General features: G+C 33.8%; 1 long non-coding RNA gene across 1 annotated transcript in view; it reads left to right on the top strand.

The window, feature by feature from the left end:
• Positions 1-3,910, top strand: part of LOC130456358 (uncharacterized) — a 40,250-nt gene extending 36,340 nt beyond the window's left edge. The window contains exon 3 of the long non-coding RNA XR_008915102.1: positions 3,637-3,910. This is a non-coding gene — a long non-coding RNA (uncharacterized LOC130456358). The remainder of the gene's footprint in view (positions 1-3,636) is intronic.
• Positions 3,911-6,000: the final 2,090 nt, after the last annotated feature.

Consider the following 6,000-nt stretch of genomic DNA (forward strand, 5'->3'; position numbering starts at 1 on the left):
TGCTATATCATTACCATACTCTCTGTCATGCATTTTACTCACTTTTATAGCTTGAGTCCTGGAAAATCAGGTAAAAGAGGCTCAAAGCAGAAAATAAAAGAGAGATATTTCCCAAATAATCACATTGTACAGAATTACTTTTCATTGTTGAAGAAAAGAATTGTATAAAATATGTTTCTAGGGAAGCAAATCACTTTATTCTTCCTGTGGTGACTCTAAGTTGCAATGCATTCTGGGCCATTAGGTCTTTGTCATCATTTCTGGAGCAGATAATAGCATTTTGCTTTTGTAGTTTGTTGTTCCATTGTGACACTAAGACCACCCTATGCCCCCAGCCAAGATGCAATCCCCTAGCTATTAGGCTTCTACTAAGGACCCTAATAAGGTGGGCAGATAATCCAAAATCAACACATCTTTCTGAAAAACAGACATAACCAAATAATAGCTTGGTGAACTATAAAAATGAATACATAACATAAAAATGCAAAATAGTCTCTAAGTGTTTATTTCAGCATTAGAATATTCTGAAATTTCTTTACATGAACACAGCAAAGTATTTGTAATTCTGTAATGAACTTTTTTTAAGGTTCTAGTCTTTTCTCAAGCATTATTTGAAATACTATTTTGTTCTGGAAATATCTTTATATCATACAATCTTAAACAATATTTATTTTTTTAACTTTTATATTACTTTTATTTTTCAATATATCTCTCTCTACTCTGGCATGTCAGGGAATCAGCAAGAATTTGTTAAAGTGTTTAATATCTTCTAGGTACTATACTTGGTGGGTGAAAAGAAAAGCAAAAACATAATCCTTATTTTCAGGGAGCTCACATTCTAATTTATTTATTTATTTAGAATTTTTTTCCATGGTTACATGATTCATGATTTTTCCCACTCCTCTTCCCTTTCCCCTCCCAGAGGTGACAAGAAATTCCACTAGTTTATACATGGATCATGGTTCCAAACCTATTTCATTATTATTCATTTTTGCAATAGAGTGAACTTTTAATGCCCAAATCCCAATTATATCCCCATTGAATCACGTAATTGATCATGTGTTTTCCTTCTGTGTTTCTACTCCCAAAGTTCTTTCTCTGGATGTGGATAACATTCTTTCTCATAAGTTCCTCTGCATTGTTCTGGGTCATTGCATTGCTACTAGTAGAAAAGTGCATTACAATCGATTGTGCCACAGTGTATCAGTTTCTATGTACAATGTTCTCCTGGTTCTGTTCATTTCACTCTGCATCAATTCCTGGAGCTTTTGGGAGCTCATATTCTAGTGAGGGAATGAACATTCAAACAATATGACATACAAGATAATTATAGTCTAAACAGAAAGTAATTCTAGAGGGAAGGCAACAACATGTGGGAAGTTTGGAAATCCAGGAGCTAGAGGTAAACAAAAAGGAAAGTATTTTAGACATAGTGGAGAGTCAATAAAAATGCCAAGATATGAGAGATATTAAGGGGAAAAGACAAAACTATTATCACTGACTTATAGGGAAACTGAAGGGGAGTACAATATGAGACTGAGAAGGTAGGAAATGTTCTGGTTGTAAAAGTGACCATACCAGAGGTTTTTATTTCTTATTCCCAAGGTAATAGGGAGCCACTGAAATTCTTTCTCCCCCTCTCTTCCTCCCTCCTTCCTTATTTGTTTTCTAGGCCTCAAATTGATCATTGTGCATAGATAATTTGACTATATTTTAATATTTTATGAACAATATTGTAGCTTTATTTAGTCTCCTCCTGGCATTACTTGCTTTAATTTGTATCAGTTTATCCCAATCTTGTCTGTGCTCTTGCTTCTTCTTCTCTCTCTCTCTCTCTCTCTCTCTCTCTCTCTCTCTCTCTCTCTGTCTCTCAGCAAAAGTCTGCTTTTGCTTAATGAAAATAATTTTAGTAGCTTAATGGAGCATGGATAAGAGTCAGGAAAGTCTTCAATTAAAGAAACTAATTTTAAAAAGTTCTTAATATAATCCTATAATGAGGCGGTGAGGGCTAACACCAGGGTGACAGCTATGGATATAAAAACTCTCTCTTTGTGGGATATGTGACTATGTGTACACACTCTTCACTTTTAGCAAAATGAATAAACAAAGTGTTCTAGTAATATATAATGATATAAGTATTACATAGTAATGTGAGGCAAACCCTCAGAAATATGTGAATATATAAATATATATGGATATATATATAGGTATATATGTGTGTATATGTGTTTGTATACATAGAGTATATATAATTTCGTGAAGGTAGAAATAGAAATAACATGTCTTAGTACTTGCTAACAGATTGAATATGCATAGTAAGTAGAGTCAAAGAAGACATCAAGGTTGTAAACCAAGATGAGAGAATGATGGTGCTGTATATAATAATAGGGAAGTTAAAAAGACAGACAGCTTAGAGAAAAGATAATAAGGATATGTTCAATTTAAGATGTCTAGGTGCCATCCAGTCTTATATGTCCAAAAATCAATTGGTGATTTGAGGCTGGAAATCAGGCAGCAAGTTAGGGGTGTATAAATCAATCTTGAAATCATCTGCATAGAGATGATCCTTAAAATAATAAAAACTTATGCAATTACTAAGTGAGTGAATTCAGACAGAGAAGAGAGCCAAGGACAAAAACCACTGAAAGAAACCCAAGTTTAGTGGATATTACCTAAATGAAGATACAGCAAAGAAACCTGAAAAGAAATACTTAGAAAGCAATTTAAAGAGGAAATACTAAGTCAAGAGAGAGAGAGAAATCAATGATAAGAAAAGATGTAGAGAGTTTAAAAAAATGAAAGTCAAGGGAAAAAGCCATTTTTTGGTCATTTAAAAGGTTACTGGATAACTATGCAGAGAATGGTTCCACTTCCTTGATGGGTTCAGAAGTCAGACTACAGAAAGTATAAAATTGAATGGGAGGAGTAGAAATGAAGGCTCCTAGTTTTGGTAGCTTTCTCAAGAAGTCTGGACACATGGAGTGGAATAGAAGTAATTGGATGAAGTGAAAGTTTTTTTTAAAGATGGGGAGGCATGACTATGTTTGTGGGTATCATTAAAGCAATCTGTAAATAAGAAGGAATTAAAGATTGAGGTAAGAATGGGTATAATTGAGGAATCAATGTGCTAGAGAAGATGAGATGGAGTAGTGTACTTACAGAAGAAAAAGAAAAGAGTCCTGGTCAGGGTTATGTTTTGAAACAAAGAATAAAAAAAAAGAAATACATAAAATAAGTTCATCAAAAATAACCAACACATCAATTAAATTGCAAAATATACCTTTCCCATCTCTACAGTCTTATACCTCTTTAAAAAAGGAGAAAGATGTATTCTTGTATCTCCTTCCTCACTAACAAGATTGGGCATGAAAATTATACAATTTTCAGGTTCAATTTTCATTACTTTTTTTTCCCCAAGGTATAGTGTTGATTTGTGCCTCCCTATAGTTTTCAAATTCATCATTTCCTATAGCATATTTATATTATATTGCATTCATGATCCACAACTTGCTTATCTATTCCCCAATAAATAAGTTTCTATTTTGTTTATATTTCTTTGCTATTATAAAAGTGCTGTTATAAATATTTTGACATATATTGGACTTTATTTCTATAATTCTTCTATTTGGGTTGTAGAGCTGGGTCGATTAAATCTCTGGGTCAAATGAACATTTGGTTTGGACATTTTTATGGACAATTTCAGCTACTTTCCAGAATGATTGGATCAATGTCTAGCCAAGAGTAGGTAAGTTTTCCTACCTTTCCACAACCTTTCAAAAATCAACTATGCTCTAATTTTTGACATTTGTTTCTTAGCAATCTTCAGGGTATGAGATAAGCCCTTAGGATCATTTTAATTTACATTAATCAATCAGTCAATTAATTAGTGATATGTTTAAGTTTTTCATATGACAATGATTTATTTTTCTTTTGAAATCTACTTATGTGATATGACGATTTATTGATAAGGGAATGATTTTTGAGTTAACTTATTTGCTTCAAATGTTTGATTATAATAAATTAAATAGACTTTATATAAATAACATTTTCCCCAGATTGTTATTTTCCTTCTACTCTTGGTTGCATTGTTTTTAATAACAAATTTCTCTGATAATGGTCTTATTTCTTAAATATATAAAGAACTAAGATAAATTTCTAAAAATTCAAGTAATTTTCCAATTGATAAATGGTCAAAGGATATGAATAGGCAGTTTTCAGATGAAAAAATCAAAGTGGTTAATAATCATATGAAAAAATGTTCTAAATCCCTCTTGATTAGAGAAATTGAAATTAAAATAGCTCTGAGGTATCACCTCGCACCTTTCATTTTGACCAATATGACAGTAAAGGAAAATGATAAATGTTGGAGGGAATATGCTAAAATTGGAACACTAATGCATTGCTGGTGGAGTTGTGAACTGATCCAACCTTTCTGGAGGGCAATTTGAATTTATGCCCAAGGGGTCATAAGAGAATGCATACCTTTTGATCCAGAAATACCATTGAGTCTGTATCCCAAAGAGATTAAAAAAGAGGGAAAGGACCTACTTGTACAAAAATATTTATAGCTTCTCTTTTTGTTGTGGGAAAGAATTGGAAACTAAATGGATGCCCCTCAATTGAGGAATTGTGGAACAAATTGTGGTATAGAAAGTTGAAGGAATACTACTGTGGTATAAGGAATGATGAACTGAATAATTTCAGAAAGAGCTGGAAAGACCTGCATTAACTGGTGTAGAGTAAAATAAGCAGAACTAGGACATTATACACAGTAACTACAATATTGTGGAATGATAAAATGAGATAGTAGTAGTCATAGTATAGTAGCAGTCTCTCAGTAACCGAGGATGACAATTGTCTTTGTGCATTTTTGTGCACAAAGACACCTGTGAATGAAGATTTAAGTGGAAAAGCCGATGCACAGAGACTTCCTCAGCTGCATTGGATGGCTGTGTTGTCTTTTTTGCTCCAACATGCCCCAAGCACTCCACAGTGCTTTGCTGCATCGCCCTCTCAGCCGTTGAACCTTCTTATTGGTTTCTTCTGCCTGTTCTGTGGAAGCAGTCTTCACATGCTGGGTGAGCAAAGCCCTGGTTCATCAGGGGTCGACGACCCGATGGCTACCCTCACAAGGTTTGGCTGGCCTGTCAAAGCCGTTGCCTGGGGTGTGGCTGCTGCCGCATGCTAGCAGTTACTGGGAGCCACAGGTGAGAGCTGGGTGTCAGGTGAGGGTCAGAGGCTGGAAAGCTGCCCTAGGAGGGCACGACAAGCCCTCCATACCAGAGATACTACCCCTCCCTGAACACCCCATACACCCCATGAGATAGACTTTGCTACTAATAGTAATACAATGATCCTGGACAATTCTGAGGACTTACGGGAAAAAAAATCCACCTCCAGAGAAAGAACTACTAGAAGTATAAATGGAGATGAGAAAATATGATTTATCACTTGTTTATTTGGACATATGTTTGGGGGTTTTAGTTCTATAAGATTATTTGCTTACAAAAATAAATAATATAGAAACATGCATGATAATACATGTATAACCCAGATTGAATTGCTTGTCAGATCCAGGAAAAGGGAAGGAAGAGAGGAGGCAATATAGGTCATATAACCTTGGAAATTTTATGTGGAAATTTGTTATTAAAATTAAAAATTTAAAAATAAACATATTAATTATTTCCTTCAATTCTCTACATATGCTGAATTTCTCATTCTTTTTAAAGATATTTGACAGAAAGATATATTCCCATATTTACTGCTTCTCTTCATAACCTACTTTTGTTCATATTAGTAATCTAAGTCTTTCAATTTCATGCAGTTGGAATTCCCTATTTTATCTTTTATGATTACTACTCTGAGTTCTTTCTATAAAATTTTTTCTTTATTACTATAAAAGGTGCCTGATCTGCCTGCATTCTGTAGCCATTTTATGGTATTTCATCATTACCATGTGTAATCTAATTTCCTTAAATTTTCCTTACTGATTCCTTTAAT

This window comes from Monodelphis domestica, chromosome 1 (genome assembly GCF_027887165.1).
Source record: "Monodelphis domestica isolate mMonDom1 chromosome 1, mMonDom1.pri, whole genome shotgun sequence".
NCBI lineage: Eukaryota > Metazoa > Chordata > Mammalia > Didelphimorphia > Didelphidae > Monodelphis > Monodelphis domestica.